Consider the following 21,197-nt stretch of genomic DNA (forward strand, 5'->3'; position numbering starts at 1 on the left):
CAGGGTCCATGTTAGGGACAGATTCCGGGCCTTAGTGAGAGATAGTGTCAAGGCCTTAGTTAGGATTAGTCAGTGCCTTAGTAAGGGAGAGTATTAGGGTTTCAGTTAGGAGAAGATGCAGGACATTAGCTTGGGACAGAGTCAGGTTCCAGGCCAGGAATAGTGTCAGGAAATGACCAAGGGAAAGCGTGAAGACCATAGTTATTGAGAGAATCAGGGCCTTAGTGAGGACCAGCATCAGGGCATAAATCAGGACCACTGCCAGGGCTTCATACATGGACAGCGTCAGAGCCTAACTACGGTACAGACAAAGGGAGTAGGTGAGGCCTATCTTTAGGGCCTGAGTTAGGGACAGTGTCAGGGCATGACTTAGGAGCAGGCATCAGGAGCAAGATAAGGGCCTCTGTTGCATCAGTGTTAGGGTCTTCATTAAAGACATTATCAGGGCCTCTGTTAGGGAGAGCTCAGGGCCTCATTATCAGGACCTCATTTATGGACAACATCAAGGCTTACCTAGGGCTAGTTTCAGGACCTTGGTAAGATCTGGGTCAGGATTTTAGCTCAGGATAATATCAGGAATTTAGATATTGGTGGCAGCTGGGCCTTAGTTAGAGACAGTGTCAGGGCCTGAGTTAGGACTAGCATTTTAGGCTTTGTTAGGTACAGTATCAGGGACTGAGCTAGGAGTAGTGTCAGGGCCTTTGTTAGGGAGAGTGTCAGTGTCTGAGTTAGGTGTATTGTCAGGTCCTTTGTTAGGGACAGTCTCAGGGCCGGAGTTAGGACGAGCCTCCAGGCCTCAGTTAGGGACAGGTTCACAGCCTCGGGACTAATTTCAGGGCCTTATTGAGGGACAGCATCAGGGATTTACTTAGCATAAGAAGAGCCATTCCTGCAAGCACCCTGAAGGCCAACACACGCGAATGCAGAAGTGAACCATGCACGCTGCTATGAAGGAATATTCCACAGCAGTTGAGTACATTTTGTTTAAGGTTAGTAAGAGTTTAACAATTATGTTTTTAAGAAAACTATATTCACAAGATGAAAGAATTTCGTCCTAAAGACTCTTTAGCTAAACTTGACACTAGCTAAAGACAAGGTTAGGTTAAGGTCTAGGGCTGGTGTCAGGTAATGACCTAGGGTTGGTGTCAAGACCTTAGTTACTTAGAGAATCAGGGCCTAATTTAGGACCTGTGTCAGGGCTTCGGGTAGGGACCTTGTCAGAGCCTGACTTAGGGGGAATGTCAGGGCCTGAGTGAGGCCTAGCGTGAGACCCCTAGGTACAGACACTGTCAGGGCATGACCTAGGTGCAGCATCAGGGACTTTGTAGAGTCAGCATTCGGGTCATAGTGAAAGACATGAGCAGGGCTTGAGTTAGTCACAGAATTAAGGCCTCAGTTAGGGAAAGCTTCAGGGCCTGAGTTAGGGAGAGCCTCAGGACTTCAGTGAAGGACAGCGACAGGGCTTTCTTTGGGACAGTGTCAGGACCTTGGATAGAAATGTGTCAGGATATTAGCTCAGGTTAGGGTCCGGATTTTAATTATTGATTGCAGCAGGGCCCATGTTAGGGACAGATTCCAGGCCTTAGTGAGAGATAGTGTCAAGACCTTAGTAACTGAGAGAATCAGGGCCTTAGTTAGGACCAGCGTCAGGGCCTAAATCAGGACCACTGCCAGGGTTTCATATGTGGACAGCATCAGAGCCTAACTAAGGTACAGCCAAAGGGCCTGAGTGAGGCCTATGTTTAGGGCCTGAGTTAGGGACAGTGTCAGGGCATGCCTTAGGAGCAGCATAAAGGCCTCTGTGGGATCAGCATTAGGGTCTTCATTAAAGACATTATCAGGGCCTCTGTGAGGGAGAGCCTCAGGGCCTCATTTATAGACAGTATCAAGGCTTACTTTGGACCTGTTTGAGGACCTTGGTAAGACCTGGGTCAGGATATTAGCTCAGGATAATATCAGGACTTTAGATATTAGCTGCAGCCGGGCCTTAGAGACAGTGTCAGGGCCTGAGTTAGGACTAGCATTATAGCCTTTGTTAGGTACAGTGTCAGGGACTGAGCTAGGAGTAGTGCCAGGGCCTTAGTTAGGGAGTGTGTCAGGGACTGAGTTAGGTGTAGTGTCAGGGCCTTAGATAGCGACAGTGTCAGGGCCCCATTTAGGACGAGCATGTAGGCCTCAGTTTCCGACAGTGTCACGGCCTTCAGACTAAATTATGGGCCTGTGTCAGGCACAGTATAAGGGCTTCAGTTACCATAAGAGTCAGGACGTTTGCTAGTGGAGGTTTAGGGTAAAGTCTAGGGGTCGTGTCAGGAAATTACCTAGGAATACTGTCAAAACCTTAGTTACTAAGTGTATCAGGACCTTATTTAGAACCAGTGTCAGGGCTTCTGGTAGGGACAGCTTCAGAGCCTGACTTAGGGAGAGTGACAGGGCCTGAGTGAGGCCCAGGGTCAGGCCCTTAGCTGGGGACTCTGTCAGGGCATGACGTAGGAGCAGCATCAGGGCCTTTTTTGGATCAGCATTATGGTCTTAGTTAAAGACATGATCAGGACCTGAGTTAGTCACAGCATCAAGGCTTCAGTTAGGGAAGCTTCAGGGCCTGAGTTAGGGACAGCCTGCAGTTTTCATTTAGGGACAGCAACAGGGCTTTCTTTGGGACAGAGTCAGGACCTTGGTTAGAAATGAGTCAGGATATTAGCTCAGGATGCTGTCTGGATTTTAGTTTTTGTTGGGAGCAGGGCCTATGTTAGGGACAGATTCGAGGCCTTAGTTAGAGATAGTGTCAAGGCCTTAGATAGGAATAAGCAGGGCCTTAGTTAGGGAGAGTATTAGGGTTTCAGTTAGGATAAGATGCTGGACATTAGCTTGGCACAGAGTCAGGTTCTGGTCAAGGGATAGTGTCAGGAAATGACCAAGGGAATGCGTGAAGACCTTAGTTATTGAGAGCATCAGGGCATTAGTTAGGACCAGCATCAGGGCCTAAATCAGGACCACTGCCAGGGCTTCATATATGGACAGCGTCAGAGCCTATCTAAGGTACAGGCAAAGGGCCTACGTGAGGCCTATCTTCAGGTCTTGGGTTAGGGACAGTGTCAGGGCATGAGTTAGAAGCAGCATAAGGGCCCCTGTGGGATTAGCGTTAGGGTCTTCATTAAAGACATAATCAGGGCCTCTTTTAGGGAGAGCCTCATAGCCTCATTTATGGACAGCATCAAGGCTTACTTTGGGCCAGTTTTTGTACCTTGGTAAGACTTGTGTCAGGATTAAAGGCATTATCAGGGCCTCTGTGTGGGAGAGCTGCAGGGTCTAATTTATGGACAGCATCAAGGCTTACTTTGGGCCATTTTCCAGACCTTGGTAATACCTCGGTCAGGATATTAGCTCAGGATAGTGTCAGGAGTTTTTATATTGGCGGCAGCTGGGCCTTAGTTCGAGATAGTGTCAGAGCCTGAGTTAGGATTAGCATCAGAGCCTTTGTTAGGTACAGTGTCAGGGACTGAGTTAGGGAGAGTGTCATGGTCTGAGTTAGATGTAGTCAGGGCCTTAGTTAGGCTAGAGACTCCAGGACCTTCCCTGAGTTCCAAAGGGCAGATTTGAACAGTTGCTAATCAGGGAAGGGAAGGGATGCAGAGACCAGGGAGGAACCGACAAGAATCAATAGTGCAGCCTTGGGGCAAGATCCTGGTGTTGCCTCACAGGATACAGGTAAGAGTATCTTTGGGCTCTTTACCAACCTAAAACCCCCACAAAATGGAAGATTTTAGTCTTCTTCATTCTAGAGAAGCTCCTCAAGAGACCATCTGAGGTCAGATTAAAGTTAGTTAAGGTCCTGTACACACACTAATCCTTAGGATCACCTGTATCCTTAAACCATTGCTGTAAAACTCCTCACCAGATCCTCCTGCATTGAGATACATGGTTTTTGAGGGTAGGAGTTTTCTGTGTCCCCCTTTGGCTGCCAAAGCAGTAAAGCTATTCTTTTCTACTTCCTGCAAACCGCTCTCTCTGAGATTCGATTTGGCACTGGTGCACAGAGGTCGACTTTTCGACATCAAATTTAGTACTCAATGTTGGGCTGACTTGGGGATGACCCCTGTGGGTCCCCTGACTTGATTGGACACTGAGATTTTCTCCACACTAGCCTCTTTTGAGAGAGTGTAGGGTTGGAGAATTCCTTTAGAGGCCAAACCACCTGGGACCCTTGCCTGGAAAGGCCGAGCCCCAGTCATCCCAGCAGTTAGAACTCTAGGGCAGGAGTAAATGGTGGAAGAGGGACCACCCTAGCAGCTGCTGAGGCCGTCTTTGCCTTGAGGACGTTCCTCTCTTCCTCCTGCCTGGACTGCCCCGAATGTCCTACTCCAAGGGATTATTTTGGGGAACCAGAAAAATAGCATTTGGGATGTTGCAGCACCTCAGCCAGCGTGTGGTAACTCCCCTGGCATGCAGTCTGAGGTCCTTTTAGCCCTGTACATTTGGGGGAACCTTGGTTCCCATTTGGGTGACTTTTCATTCCAGGAAATCTCATTTGGAAGGTGAACCACTTGGACAGAGGTCACAGGCTAAGTTGAGACTTGGAAGCTGATTTGAGTCTTGTGCTGTTTGATTTTTGGTTTCTCTTTGGTTTCTGGTTCCTTTGGTTTGAGGCTTCCATTGGTGTTTAGGATTTTGTTTTGTTCCTAGTCCGTGTGTGAGTGTTCTATAGTTCAAACATAAGAAGTGCTTCTTCTTCAGTTCCATCTGATAACCAATGGGCAAAATCCTGGAAGACTAGTCAACCTATAGTTGTAAACCTAAGAGTAAGAAAAGAATGAAATTCTATTGTAATTTTTCTGGCCAATGTATGGATACATTCTTGAAAAATGAGGAAAGGTGGTCTTTGAATGGTAGCCTAAATGACTATACTATCCTTCAGCTAGAGTTATTTTGTCACAGGAGGAGAAAGACAAAAGAAGTTCCATATGTTCAAGCATTTATGAAACTACGTAATAAAGAAGGTGAGCGGCTAGGTAACAGGCTGATGGTACAAAGAGAAAAGAAAGTCACTTTGTACTAGAGCTCGTTGTGTCTGAATGCAGGAAAAACTAAAGGACAACATAAGATGGATAAGGAAGGTGATGAACATTTGTGAAAAGGCAACACTGAGGGAAGAGTTGTGCATGACCACGATTTTCTAAAATGGATTTTGTTGGAAGTGGGTTAGGGCAAGCCTGGATTTGGTTTCTCCCTCCAAAGGTTTCTTGGAATGCTCCTTTTGATTGTGAACAGCTTGTGAGTTCCTTTGCCTGTGTCTGTGATCCGTATTTTTGTTTGAAATCTCTTTACTTTGGTTCAGTGAATAAGTGTTGTTTGGCCAATTCTAACAGTTCTTTTGATCTGCAGCTAACTTTGAGATGCTTTAGAAGGCCCTTGAGCCATCTCAGAGAGAAATGTTTGATTAGTATGTTAAATTACATGGAATTCCTAAAAATCTAGTATGTCCTGGTAAAATTTTATCAGTCATAATTCTAGTTATTTTTAAAAGTTGTATGTAACAACAATCATGGTTTCTTTTGTCATTTACAGTGTGATCCAAGGTTTAACCATGACCTTTTAAGTCTTTATGTGATTTATAGATAGTTACTGTTGTGCTATAACACTTTGCAAAAGTGCTCCATCTTCAAGAAGATCTATGTGAAGGACGTTTTGGCAAGCACAGGTCTCTGATTAATTTCATATCATAATGCCAAATGGGGTAAGAAATGAAAAACCTTAATGGAGAATTGGATGGCTTCATAAAAAGTTAACAAAAGGATTAGTTACTGAGTGAACTGGTGAATATGGTTATAATGTTTTTGTTTTTTTTGTTACTGGCTTTGATCTGTGTTTTCCAGACACAAGGAAGTCCTTCCCCTCAAGCTACTTAGGACTTGGAGCAATTGGATAAATGACACCTCTGTATTGAAGTGTGTATTTATGAAAGTTACTGTGTTGGCTTCATTTTGCTCTGATGTTTAAGAGGAAAGGAAAATTACCTAGTGAAGTTATCAGAATGTAATTACTCATGATGTATCACTGTTTGCTCTAGGTCTACTGCTAAAAGCACATGTACAATGCTTGTGTGACAATTGGGTATGAATAATAAAATGTATGGCCTATATAAAGCGTTTTGTCATTAACATACCTCTGAGCATGTTCACAATACCTGATCAGTATTCCCCCAAAGTGGATTAACTAGGCAAATATAAAGGAGGCCTAGTGCTGAGGGACATGATCTATACCTGGGCCAAACAGCTGAATCTTTCTGGCACTGAGGGATTGACATTTTGATCATCAATGCTTTCTATTGAAAGACTTGTAATCAAAAGGGGAAAAAAAACTCTTCATGTATTGAGATGTGAGGAATCTTTCTGGCACTGAGGGATTGACATTTTGATCATCAATGCTTTCTATTGAAAGACTTGTAATCAAAAGGGGAAAAAAAACTCTTCATGTATTGAGATGTGAGGAAGTCACTCTGGCTTATACATGGTTTAACTTAAATTTTACTGACCAAAGTGGCCTGTTTTGTGGCCTTTTGGATACGGATTGTACATCTGCTTTGGCATTGAGGAGGCGAATGCATTTTACAGTCAAAAAAGAGTAACTATGGTTCAGACATCCAAGATAAACCTAAGTGACCTTTGTAGATGTGATTTAGATGCATTCCTGTATTCTTTTTTTGTTTTACGTTTCTTTTTTGATGTGGACCATTTTTTAAGTCTATTGAATTTGTTTCTGTTACATGTTTTGGTTTTTAGGCTGCGAGGCATGTGGGATCTTAGCTCCCTGCCCAGGGATCAAACTGGCACCCCCTGTGTTGGAAGGCTAGGTCTTAACCATTGAGTCACCAGGTAAGTCCCCGCATTCCTGTATTGTTGAAATTGGATTTCTGAGCTACATCAGACTCAGGATGCCACTAGCCATTCTGAAAACAATGTCTGCTGGTAGCTGCAACCATACGTTTTCAAGGACTCCTCTCTTAACTATTAAATTTCAAACAATGACTTTAGATCAGATACTAATAGAAAGATGAGACATATGTGTAGTGTTCAGTAGCTCCTGTTATGGATATGTCAATACTACGTCAGAGGTGAAAACCTACTTAGGTAGAATTAGACAACTGGCTACGAAGTCTCTCTGAAGTGCTAGTTCCAACCAGGTTTCAGACTTATTCTGCTGAATTCCTAAGGGAATGAGATCTATTTTTCCTATTAAATTTTCAGTTGTTACCGCTCCTATTTTAACTGGATTGGTTGCACCAAAATCGGGGACCAAGGGACTGAGATCTTAATCATACGAGTCTCAGGTACAGGACTTGGAACTCAAATATTTCTAACTTGGTATCCGTTCCGCTAGATTTAGACAGGACTATGCCCCATTTCAGCAGGAAGTAGCCAGAGTGGTCATCACCCTGTTCCCTGAAAGATGTGGGGAAAGATAAAAGTGAAGTGGGGATTAAAACCAAGTTCCTGTGCCAAGTTTATGATTAATGTCTCCATCTGAAATGATTATTCCTTTTCTTGTTAAAAATCTGCTCTCCTCAAGATTGAGGAGTATCCAGAAGAGGAGTGAAACTGAGAGGGACTCTGTGGTCTCCTGGGCACAGAAGCCTTTCTGTGTGCCTCCTAACTTTTTTGTGCGGAATAGACTAGAGACTCCAGGACCTTCCCTGAGTTCCAAAGGGCATATTCAAACAGTTGCTAATCAGGGAAGTGAGGAGATGCAGAGACAGGGAGGAACAGTCAAGAAAAAGTAATGCAGCCTTGTGGCAGGGTCCTGGTTCTGCCTCAAGGGATACACATAACAATATATTTGAGCTCCTTAAACAACTAAAACTCCCAACAAATGGAAGATGTTAACATTCTTCATCCCAGAGAAGCTCATCAGGAAACTATCTGAGACCAGATTAAAGGAGTGCAGGCCCTGCATACACACTGATCCTTATGAGCAACCACACTCTTGAACCACTGCTATAAAACACCAAATTCTCCTGCATTGGGACACACAGCTGTTGAGGGCACGAGCCTGCTGTGTCCTCCATTGGCTGGCAGAGTGATAAAACTAATCTTTTCCATTTTTCCAAAACATTGTTCTTGAGATTTGAATCAGAACCGGTGCATAGAGGCTGATTATTCAGTATCAGTTAGGTACAGAGTCAGGCAGTTAGTTAGAAAGTGTCAGATCTATAGTTATGGAAAGCCTCAAGGAATTAGGGAGGGACACACAAAGATATTACAGACAGCATCAGATCCTAAGTTGGGGAGAGTGTCAGGGCATGACGTAGGACCAGCATCAGGACTGTAGTTAGGATCAGCATCACGGTCCCAGTTAAATTTATTGCCAGGACCTGAGTTAGCAAAGTGTCAGGACCTGAGTTAGGGACAGCTTCAGAGCCTTAGTTAGGGACAGCTTCAGAACCTGAATTAGACCAAACATCAGGGCCTTTGTTAGGGACAGTGTCAATGCCACGATTAGGCCTAACATGAGGGCCTGAGTTAGGCTGGACATCAGGGCCTTAGTTAGGGACAGCCTCAGGGTCTCACTTAGGGACAGTGTCAGGGCTGGCTTAGGGACAGGGTCAGTTAGGGTTAGCGTTAGGGCATGGGTTAGGATTAGGGTAAAGATTAGGCTATGGCTACGGGTTAGGGTGAGTGTATGGGTTAGGGAACTGGTTACTGTTAGGGCATGGGTTAGGTTTAGGGTATGCTTTAGGGTTGGGGTATTTATTAAACCTATCCCACTCTCCCGATATCACTTAGCAGGTAAAATTATATAATTTTGGCTCCAGGAATGGAGAAGAATATAGACGCTAGGATAAGAAAATAACACACACATTATAAATAAATCTCATTAGGATTTAGTTTGTAACCTGTACATTAAAACACTAGTGCTTGGGAAATCCATTGGAGACAGAAGCAGAAAAGGGTAGTTTTAGGGGAATAACATCACAGATTTTCTGTAGAATACACAGATTTTGACTGGTTAGCAAGTCAATTAAGCATGCTTTTGTTCTAAAGATATAAATCCTCTTCTAAATAGAGCTGTTATTGGAAGTCAGAAATATTCTCTTGCTGTTGTATTGCTTTGTCTTTTCATGATAATTCTGCTTGTATCTCCCTTGTTAAGCTGTTGATTTGGGGAAGAGTGCCATTACTGGAAATGAGAACTGTAAGGAATGTATGAATTAGGATATGGGGGATAACAGATATGTACTGATACATATGAAATATATACTCACAAAATACCTAAGGAATACCAAGAGAGGTCTACTCAGCACTTTGTAATAACCTGCACGGGAAAGGATCCAAAGACGAATACATCGATACATAGATATAATGAACCGGATTCTGTACACCTAGAACACACACAACATTTTCATCAAATTTGCTCTGATAATAAATAACAATTAAATTCTTTAAAACACACAAGAAGTAAGGAGATATAAGCTCTTGGGGGTTTGCCCCGGCACATTCTACTCTCGGTTGCAGCCTACTAACACAATCTCCAGGAAGGCTCTGTTGCAGAAAAACCCAGAGTTGGAAATGGAGAAATGCTGCCGCCTTGTGGCCGTTTCCCGCGAGAGCGGCTTTAAAAGCATAGCTATAGGTCTCTTAACATTCACAAGGACTCAGGGCTCTCCAAGACACCTGCCCTCAAAAAATGTCCTGAGCTAGGCAATGACCAAAAAAATTCAGAGCCGGCAAATATTTCAAAGACATAGTATGAAAAGGTAAGTTTTACTCATTTTTCAAAACAAATCAAAATGGATGAAAGCTCAACATCAGGAATTATTAGACTCATCTAACCTACCCAAAGGTTTCAACTCACACAAGTTAACTACCATCAGCAAAAAGACTACAAACAACAAATGCTGAAGGGGTTTTAGAGAACTCTGTTCCCTCTAGCTGCTGGTGTGATGTATAGTTGTAACAGCCAATAATGAAAAGAGAAAGGAGCTGCATTTTAAATTAACAATTGAACCACCATTCCATCCAGCAGACCCACAGCTGAGCCTCTCACCTGAGAAGACCAGAGTCGAGAAGACACAGGCTGCAACAGCTGCACTCCACGAATGTTCACAGTAGCCAAGACACCGAAGCAACAAAAATGTCCATCAACAGAGGAATGGATAAGAAGAACTGGTCCGTGTACACAGTGGAATATTAGCCATGGAAAACAATGAAACACTGCTCTTTATAGGCAGCATAAGGAGCCTAGAGATAACCACACAACATGAGCTAAGTCGGAAAGCCAAAGACATCTCCTATGATATCACTTATAGGCGTTATCTAACAACTGACACAAATGAACATATTTCCACAGAGAAAGACACTCACAGACTTAGAAAACAAACGATTGCTTATCTAAAGAGAAAGGTGGGGGGAATGGATAAATTAAGATTACGTTGACCATATGGGTACAAATACATATTAAATACCTATATCAAACAGACCGACCATATAGCAAGGGAGGTCGCCGGCACACTCTGCAATAATTTACATGGGAAGAGGATCTGTACATGAATGGATATATATATAATGTACAGATGAACCAGATTGTGTACACCTAGGACAACCAATATTCTAATCGTTACCCCTTACCCCGATTAAAAACATTAAAACGACGAACAGAAGTAATATGACATAAACTTATGGGGGTTTTTCCTGGCACATTCCATTCTAATGCAGAACCTGGGAACACGACTTCCAGAAAGACTCTGCTGCCCTAGTAACCAGATTTGGGAATGGAGAAATGCTGCCGCCTTGTGGCCGTTTCCCACAACAGCACCTTTAAACCCAGTACTAAGGGTCACTAAATACTCACATTCATTGCAGGCATGTAAATGACACCTGCCATCAAAAAACAATCCTGAGGTCGAAAGTCGACCAAAACAATCCAAAGAGGGCAACCTTCCAAGAGGACAATTTCAAGAGGTTTACTGTACTCACAGTTTTTTCTGTTTTTCTTTAACAGAATAAAAAAAGGCGTGGAAAAATGCTGAACATTAGGAATTATTAAAGACATGCAAATACAAATTACAAAAACCCATCCACTCACACCAGTCACAATGGCCATCAGCAAAAATTCTACAAACAATAAATGCTGAAGGGCTTGTGGAGAAATGCTTACTCTCGGTTCTAAATGGGACGTGGTAAGAGCCACTAATGAGAACACAATGGAGGTGCCTTGAAAGGGTAAACATTGAGCTACCATTCAATCAAGCATCGCCTGTGCTGGGCCTATCGCCTGAGAGAATAAGGATCAAACAGACACAGGCTGGCAATCCAGCACTCCAGCAATATTTACTATAGCCAACACTTGGAAGCAACGAAAATGTCCATCAACAGAGGAATGCATAAAGAAGAAGTGGTCCATGTACACAACAGAATATTACTCCAATAAAAAATATTAAGTCATGGTTTCCCTGGTTGTGCAGTGGGTGAGAGTCCACCTGCTGATGCAGGGGACACGTGTTCGTGCCCCGTCGGTGAAGATCTCACATGCCACAGAGCGCCTAGTGCCGTGATCCCTAGCCTCTGAGCCTGTGCATCTGGAGCCTGTGCTCCAGAACGGGCGAGGCCAAAACTGTGAGAGGCCCGCGAACCGCAAAGAACAAAGCCAAACAAAACAACAACAACACTATATATATATATATATATATATATATATATATATATATATATATATATATATATATATATATATATATATATTCAGGTTAAAACACAAACATAAGTAAGGAGACATATGACATATGCTTTTGGGGGTTTATATGGGCACATTCCACTCTAATTTATAACGAAGGAACACCACTGGCAGGAAGGTCTGTTTCACTAGTTACCAGAGTGGGGAACGCTGATATGCTGCCCCCCTCTGGCCATTACCTGCAACAGCAGCTTGAAAACCTGTGCCAATGGTCACTTCATATGCACAAGTACTGGAGGGTTGTAAATGAAACCTGCCGTCCAAATGTCTTCAGGGAGGTAATGGCCAATATTTTTCAAAATGTGGCACATACTACCAGAAAAGTATTTGAAGAGGTAAGTTGTACACGCAGTTTGAAGAAAAACGGGACATGGCTGAAAGCTCAATTTCAAGGGATTATGAGATGCATGCAAATGCACCTACAAAGAGGTATCAGCTCATAGCATTCAGAAGAAGCATCAGCAACAAAACTACAAACAATAAATGCTGAAGGAGTTGTGGAGAAGTGCATACCCTCAACGTTAAGTGGGACTTAACCTGGTAAGAGTCACTAATGAGAACAGAATGGAGTTGTCTTTACAAGGTAAATATTGAGCTACGATATGATTCAGCAGGCCCACTCCTGGGCCTATAAGCTAAGAAGACAGAATAGGAAAGACACAGGCAGGCAAATCTGCTTTGCAGCAGTCTTACAATAGCCAAGACTTGGAAGCAACCAAAACGTCCATCATATGTTCATACCATAAAGTCCAGGATGCATACCAAGGAGAGTACAGTCGGGCCCTGAGGCTTATGAGGGTCTTAGTGGCGCCTTCCTCAGAGGGCAATGCTCGCCACAGGACTTCACCTGGTAAGAGGCACTAATGGGAACAGAATGGAGGTGCCTTTACAAGGTAAACACTGAGTTACGATATGATCCGGCAGGCCCACTCCTGGGCCTATAACCTAAGAAAGAAGACAGAAGTGGAAAGACACAGGCAGGCAAAGCTGCATTGCAGGAGTATTACAATAGCCAGGACATGGAAGCAAGCAGAAAGTCCATCAACAGATGAGTGGACAAACAAGAACAGGGACCTGTACAGATGGAATGTTAGCCAAGGAACAAAATGAAACAACGCCATCAACAGCACCATCGGTGAGGCTAGAGTTCATCACGCACCTTGCAGTAAGTCACAGAGCGAAAGATACATATCCTACAATATCACTTATAGGTGTTCCCTAAAAATTGATATCACTGAGGATATCTCCACGGAGAAAGGCAATCACAGATGCAATCAACAGATTTATGGTTCACCCATGGACAGGTGTGAGAATTGTGTACATTAGGAAATTGGGTTTAAGAGAGAGATACAAACACAGGTGAAATACAAAATCACCAAACGCCTACGGAATACCAAGAGAAGAGTACTCAACATTGTGTCATAAGCTACATGCGAAAAGGATCCAAGGAAGACTAGATACATGTTTATGTGTAAAAGAGCCACATCTTTCACACCTACAAGAAGCAAAACTTTGTAATCAAACTTGCTGTGAGAAAAAATAAACATTGAATTAAAAAACGAACAAGTCAGTCGTGAGACACAAACTTAAGGGGCTTTTTCCTGGCACAGTCCATTCTAATTGACAACCTAGAATACGACTTCCACGGAGGCTCTGTTGCCCGAGTAACCAGGTTTGGTAAAGGAGACCTGCTGCCGCCTTGTGGCCGTTTCTCAAAACAGCAGCTTTAAACCCAGTGCTAATGGTCACTTGATATTCAAAATCATTGCAGGCCTATAAATGACACCTGCCCTCAAAAACGATTCTTGGGTCGTCCATCGAGGAAAAAGACTCAAAAGACGTGCACATTTCAAAACGACAATTTCAAGAGGCATATTTTGTGCACATTTTGTCTTCTCTTTCTTTCTTTCTCTTGTGATAATAAAAGGGCATGGAAAAATGCTCAACATCAGGAATTAATAAAGCCATGCAAATCCAGTCGACAGAAACGTTCACCCACCGTCGTCAGAATGATCATCAGCCACAGAGTCTACAAAGAATAAATGCTCAAGGTGCTTTAGAGAACTCTGTGCCCTCTAGCGGCCGCTGGGACGTAACCTGGTAACAGCTAGTCGTGAGAACACCGGGGAGGTGCGTTGAAAGGTAAAAATTGAGCTAACCTGTAATCGGGTAGGCCCACCGATGGGCCTATCTCCCGAGTAGACCAAAATCAAAAAGACACAGGCTGGCCATCCTGCACTGCAGCAACATGTACCATAGCCAAGACTTGGAAGAAACCCAAATGTCCATCAACAGAACAATGCACCAAGAAGAAGGGGGCCCATGTGCACAATGGAACATGAGCCACGGAAGAGCATGCAACAGTGCCGCTGGCACCACCGTAGAAGGATCTAGAGATACCCACCCAAAAGGAAGTACGAAAGAAACCGAAATAGAAATATCCTATGACATCACTTATAGCTGTTACTTCAACATTGATACCCATGAAGTCATTTCCAAGAGAAGGCCGTGCATAGATGCAGAAAACCAACTATGCTTAACCAAGTGGAAAGGTGTAAGGAATGTATGAATTTGGATATGGGGGTTTACAGACATGTACTGATACATATGAAATATATAATCACAAAATACCTAAGGAATACCAGGAGCGGTCAACTCGACACTCTGTAATAACCTACACGGGAAAGGATCCAAAGATGAATAGATCGATACATACATATGATGAACCGGATGCTGTACACCTAGAACACACACCACATTTTTATCCAATTGGCTGTGATACTAGATAACAATTAAATTTTAAAAAACACACAAGAAGTAAGGAGATATAAGCTCTTGGGGGTTTGCCCTGGCACACTGCACTCTCATTTGCAGCCTACGAACACAATTTCCAGGAAGCCTCTGTTGCAGGAAAACCCAGAGTTGGAAATGGAGAAATGCTGCCGCCTTGTGGCCGTTTCCCGCAAGAGCGGCTTCAAACGCATAGCTATGGGTCACTTAACATTCACAAGGACTCAGGCCTCTCAAAGACACCTGCCCTCAAAAAAAAAAATGTCCTGAGCTCGGCAGTGGCCAAAAAATTCAAAGCAGGCAAATGTGTCAAAGAGATAGTATGAAGAGGTAAGTTTTACTCACTCTTTATCAAAAAAAGCAAAATGGAGAAAAGCTCAACATCAGGAATCATCAGACTCCTCTAACCTACAAAAAGCTTTCAGCTCACCCAAGTTAACTACCGTCAGCCAAAAGACTACAAACAATAAATGCTGAAGGGGTTTTAGAGAACTCTGTTCCCTCTGTCTGCGGAGGACATGTCTAGTTGTAACAGCCAATAATGAGAACAGAAAGGAGCTGCGTTTTCAATTAAAAATTGAGCCACCCTTCCATCCAGAACACCCACAGCTGAGCCTCTCACCTGAGAAGACAGGCTGCAAGAGCTGCACTCCACGAGTTTTCACAGTAGCCAAGACACCGAAGCAACCCAAATGTCCATCAACAGATGAATGGATAAGAAGAGCTGGTCCGTGGACACAGTGGACTATTAGCCATGGAAAACAAGGAAACACTGCTCTTTGAGGCACCCGAGATGAGCCTAGAGAACATCACAGAACATGAGTTAAGTTGGAAAGCAAAAGACATACCGTATGACATCACGTATAGGCGTTATCTAACAGCTGACACAAATGAACATATTTCCACAAAGAAAGACACTCACAGACTTAGAAAACAAACTAAGCTTATGTAAAATGAAAGGTGGGGGGAATGGATAAATTAAGATTAGTGTCACCATATGTGTACAAATACGTATTACATATATATATCAAACAGACCGACCATATAGCAAGGGAGGTCACCAGAACACTCTGCAATAATTTACATGGGAAGAGGATCTGTACAATATATATATAACGTACAAATGAACCAGATTCTGTACATATAGAACCAACAGTATTCTAATCATTACCCCGATTGAAACAAATTAAACGAGCGAACAAGAAGTAATGTGACATACACTTCTGGGGTTTTTTCCTGGCACATTCCATTCTAATTGACAACCTGGGAACAGGACTTCCAGAAGGCTCTGCTGCCCTAGTAACCAGATGTGGGAATGTAGCAATGCTGACGCCTTGTGGCCGTTTCCCACAGCAGCAGCTTTAAAGTCAGTGCTAATGGTCACTCAATATTCACACCCATTGCAGGCTTGTAAATGACACCTGCCCTCCAAAACAAAATCCTGGGGTCGAAAATCGACCAAAAAAGTCTAAAGAGGGCAACCTTCCAAGAAGACAATTTCGAGAGGTTTATTGTACTCACGGTTTTTTTTTCTGTTTTTGTTTAACAGAATAAAAAAAGGCGTGGAAAAATGCTGAACCTTAGGAATTATTAGACACGAAAATACACGTTACAAAAACCTATCATGTCACACGACTCAGCATGGCCAGCAGCAAAACTTCTGCAAACAAGAAATGCTGAAGGGGTGGTGAAGAAATGCGTACCCTCGGTTCTAAGTGGGACGTGGTAAGAGCCCCTAAGGAAAACACAATGGAGTTGCCTGGAAAGGGTCAACATTGAGCGACCGTTCAATCAAGCATAGCCACTGCTGGGTCTATCACCTGAGAGGATGAGAATCAAAAAGACACGGGCTGGCAATCCTGCAATCCAGCAAAGTTTACCATAGCCAACACTTGGAAGCAATGAAAATGCCCAGCCACAGAGGAATGCAGAAAGGAGCAGTGGTCCATGGACACAATGGAAGAGTACTCCAGTGAAAAGTAGAAATTCCATTTTAAAAACAGATATAAGTAAGGAGACATCAGCTTTGGGGGGTTTCTCCAGACACATCCCACCGTCATTGATAACCAAGGAACACCACTGGCAGGAAGGTCTGTTTCACTAGTTACCAGAGTGGGAAACGCAGAAATGCTGCAGCCCTCTGGCCGTTACCTGCAACGGCAGCTTGAAAACCCGTGCTAATGGTCACTTCGTGTGCACAAGTCCTGGAGGGCTGTAATGAAACCTGCCCTCAAAATGTCTTGAGGGAGGTAGTGGCCAAAATATTTCAAAAGGCGGCACATAGTTCAAGAAAAGAATGTGATGAGGTAAGCTACACACACAGTTTGAAGAAAAAAAGGACATCCCTGAAAGCTCAATTTCAAGGCTTTATGAGACGCATGCAAATCCAACCACACAGGTATGGGCTCACACCAGTCAGAAGAACCATCAGCAACAAAACTACCAACAATTCATGCTGAAGGGGTTGTGGAGAAGTGCATACCCTCTAGGTTAAGTGGGACTTTGCCGCCAGCCGCGGCGGGTCCTCAAAGTGTAGCAACAACCGACGAGAGGGGGTAGGGAACTGAACGCACCAAGGTATGGGATCAGAAGGGCACAAGCAACTGAGGCTTGCAAGGCAAGATTAATAACAAAGCCTAGCCGTATATATACCCCTAAAGCAGGGAATTTGCTTCGTCACGCCTTATCGGCATCAGCTGGTTGGTTGGCTTCTCGGCTTAGTCACACCTTATCAGCATCAGCTGGTTGGTTGGCTGCTCGGCTTCTCCCTCAAAGGCACCAATTTCCCCTCCAGGGTTGCTTTTCCTAGCTTTAGGGAACAACCAGGGACTCCCAGTAACTGAGCAGGTCCCTGGAGCGATTTAGCCAAAGACCATCTCCTTTTGTATGTTCATACCATAAAGTCCAGGATGCATACCAAGGAGAGTACAGTCGGGCCCTGAGGCTTATGAGGGTCTTAGTGGCGCCTTCCTCAGAGGGCAATGCTCGCCACAGGACTTCACCTGGTAAGAGGCACTAATGGGAACAGAATGGAGGTGCCTTTACAAGGTAAACACTGAGTTACGATATGATCCGGCAGGCCCACTCCTGGGCCTATAACCTAAGAAAGAAGACAGAAGTGGAAAGACACAGGCAGGCAAAGCTGCATTGCAGGAGTATTACAATAGCCAGGACATGGAAGCAAGCAGAAAGTCCATCAACAGATGAGTGGACAAAGAAGAACAGGGACCTGAACAGATGGAATATTAGCCAAGGAACAAAAGGAAACAATGCCATCAACAGCACCATCGGTGAGGCTAGAGTTCATCACGCACCTTGCAGTAAGTCACAGAGCGAAAGATACATAGCCTACGATATCACTTATAGGTGTTCCCTAAAAATTGATATCACTGAAGATATTTCCACAGAGAAAGGCAATCACAGATGCAATCAACAGATTTATGGTTCACCCATGGACAGGTGTGAGAATTGTGTACATTAGGAAATTGGGTTTAAGAGAGAGATACAAACACAGGTGAAATACAAAATCACCAAAGGCCTGGTTTCTCTTGGAATACCAAGAGAAGAGTACTCAACATTGTGTCATAAGCTACATGGGAAAAGGATCCAAAGAAGACTAGATACATGTTTATGTGTAAAAGAGCCACCTCTTTCACACCTACAACAAGCAAAACATTGTAATCAAACTTGCTGTGAGAAAAAATAAACATTGAATTAAAAAACGAACAAGTCAGTCGTGAGGCACAAACATAAGGGGCTTTTTCCTGGCACAGTCCATTCTAATTGACAACCTAGAATACGACTTCCACGGAGGCTCTGTTGCCCGAGTAACCAGGTTTGGTAAAGGAGACCTGCTGCCGCCTTGTGGCCGTTTCTCAAAACAGCAGCTTTAAACCCAGTGCTAATGGTCACTTGATATTCAAAATCATTGCAGGCCTATAAATGACACCTGCCCTCAAAAACGATTCTTGGGTCGTCCATCGAGGAAAAAAACTCAAAAGACGTGCACATTTCAAAACGACAATTTCAAGAGGCATATTTTGTGCACATTTTGTCCTCTCTTTCTATTTTTCTTTCTCTTGTGATAAATAAAAGGGCATGGAAAAATGCTCAACATCAGGAATTAATAAAGCCATGCAAATCCAGTCGACAGAAACGCCTCACCGGGGGCCTAAACCTAGCCCTAGCTCCAGCCCTGACCCTGACCCCTAGGCCTCCCCCGCAGCCTGAAGCCTGAGGCCTACCCTAACGGCAAGCCAAGCCCTACGACGCACGCGCCACCAAACACGCATCCGCACCCCGATCTCGACCATCAGCCTCACCGGGGGCCAAACCCTAACCCTAGCACCAGGCCTGATCCTGACCCCTAGGCCTCCCCCGCAGCCTGAGGCCTGAAGCCTACCCTAACGGCCCGCAGCGCCCTACAACGCACCCGCCCCCTAACACGCATCAACAGCCCGATCTCGACCCTGAGCCTCACCGGGGGCCTAAACCTAACCCTACATCCAGCCCTGACCCTGACCCCTAGGCCTCCCCCGCAGCCTGAAGCCTGAGGCCTACCCTAACAGCACGCCGCGCCCTACGACGCACACGCCCCCTAACACGCATCCGCACCCCGATCTCGACCCTCAGCCTCACCGGGGGACTAACCCTAACCCTAGCTCAAGGCCATAACCCGTAGGCTTCCCCCGCAGCCTGAATCCTGAGGCCTACCCCAACGGCACGCCGCGCCCTACGACGCACACGCCCCCTAACACGCATCCGCACCCCGATCTCGACCCTAAGCCTCACCGGAGGCCTAACACTAACCCTAGCTCCAGGCCGGCCCTGACACCTAGGCCTCCCCCGAGCCTGAAGCATCAGGCCTACCCTAACGGCACGCCACGCCCTACGACGCACACGCCCCCGAACACGCATCCGCACCGAGATCTCGACCCTCAGCCTCACCGGAGGCCTAACCGAAACCCTAGCTCCAGCCCTGACACGGACCCCTAGGCCTCCCCCGAGCCTGAAGCATCAGGCCTACCCTAACGGCACGCCACGCCCTACGACGCACACGCCCCCGAACACGCATCCGCACCCCGATCTCGACCCTCAGCCTCACCGGAGGCCTAACCGTAACCCTAGCTCCAGGCCGGCCCTGACACCTAGGCCTGCCAAGAGCCTGAAGGTTCAGGCCTACCCTAACGGCACGCCGCGCCCTACGACGCACACGGCCCCTAACACGCATCCGCACCCCGATCTCGACCCTCAGCCTTACCGGGGGCCTAACCATAACCCTACTTCCAGGCCTGACCCTGACCCCTAGGCCTCCCCCGCAGCGCGAAGCCTGCGGCCTACCCTAACGGCACGCCGCTGCCTACGACGCACACGCCCACTAACACGCATCCGCACCCCGATTGCGACCCTCAGCCTCACCGGGTCCTAACCCTAACCCTAGCTCCAGGCCTGACCCTGACCCCTAGGCCTCCCCCACAGCCTGAAGCCTGAGGCCGACCCTAACGGCACGCCGTGCCGTACGATGCACACGCCCCCTAACAGGCATCCGCACCTCGATCTCGACCCTCAGCCTCACCGGGGGCCTAAACCTAACCCTAGCTCCAGACCTGACCCTGACCCCTAGGCCTCCCCCGCAGCCTGAAGCCTGAAGCATACCCTAACGGCACGCCGCACCCAACGACGCACACTCCCCCTAACACGCATCGGCACCCCGATCTCGACCCTCAGCCTCACCGGGGGCCTAACCGTAACCCAAGCTCCAGGCCTGACCCTGACACCTACGCCTCCCCCGCAGCCCGCAGCCTGAGGCCTACCCTAATGGCACGCCACGCCCTACGACGCACATGCCCCCTAACACGCATCAGCACACCGATCTCAAACCTCAGCCTCACCGGGGGCCTAAACCTAACCCTAACGCCAGGCCTGACCCTGACCACTGGGCCTCCCCCGCAGCCTGAAGCCTGAGGCCTTCCGTAACGCCACGCCGCGCCCTACGACGCACACGCCCCCTAACACGCATTCGGACCCCGATCTCGACCCTCAGCCTCACCGGGGGCCTAACCATAACCCTACTTCCAGGCCTGACCCTGACCCCTAGGCCTCCCCCACAGCCTGAAGCCTGAGGCCGACACTAACGGCACGCCGTGCCGTACGATGCACACGCCCCGGAACACGCATCCGCACCTCGATCTCGACCCTCAGCCTCACCGGGGGCCTAACCCTAACCCTAGCTCCAGGCCTGACCCTGACCCCTAGGCCTCCCACGCAGCCTGAAGCCTGAAGCGTACCCTAGCGGCACGCCACGCCCTAAGACGCACACGCCCCCGAACACGCATCCGCACCCCGATCTCGACCCTCAGCCTCCTCGGGGGCCTAAACCTAACACTAGCTCCAGCCCTGACCCTGACCCCTAGGCCTACCCCGCAGCCTGAAGCCTAACCTAAAGGCACGCCGCGTCCTACGACGCACACGCCCCCTAACACGCACCCGCACCCCGATCTCGACCCTCAGCCTCACCGGGGGCCTAACCCTAACCCTAGCTCCAGCTGTGACCGTGACCTCTAGGCCACCCCGCAGCCTGAATCCTGAAGTGTAACCAATTAGCAGGCCGCGCCCTACGACGTACACCCACCCTAACACGCATCCGCACCCCGATCTCGACCCTCAGCCTCACCCGGGGCCTA

General features: G+C 46.3%; 1 long non-coding RNA gene across 1 annotated transcript in view; it reads left to right on the forward strand.

Moving 5' to 3' along the window:
• The window catches only part of LOC131765786 (uncharacterized), a 307,154-nt gene extending 295,747 nt beyond the window's left edge, over nt 1–11,407 (forward strand). Inside the window, exons 8-9 of the long non-coding RNA XR_010840245.1 lie at nt 6,777–6,869; nt 10,015–11,407. This is a non-coding gene — a long non-coding RNA (uncharacterized lncRNA). The remainder of the gene's footprint in view (nt 1–6,776; nt 6,870–10,014) is intronic.
• Nucleotides 11,408–21,197: the final 9,790 nt, after the last annotated feature.

Source organism: Kogia breviceps, chromosome 1, assembly GCF_026419965.1.
Source record: "Kogia breviceps isolate mKogBre1 chromosome 1, mKogBre1 haplotype 1, whole genome shotgun sequence".
Taxonomy (NCBI): Eukaryota; Metazoa; Chordata; class Mammalia; order Artiodactyla; family Physeteridae; genus Kogia; species Kogia breviceps.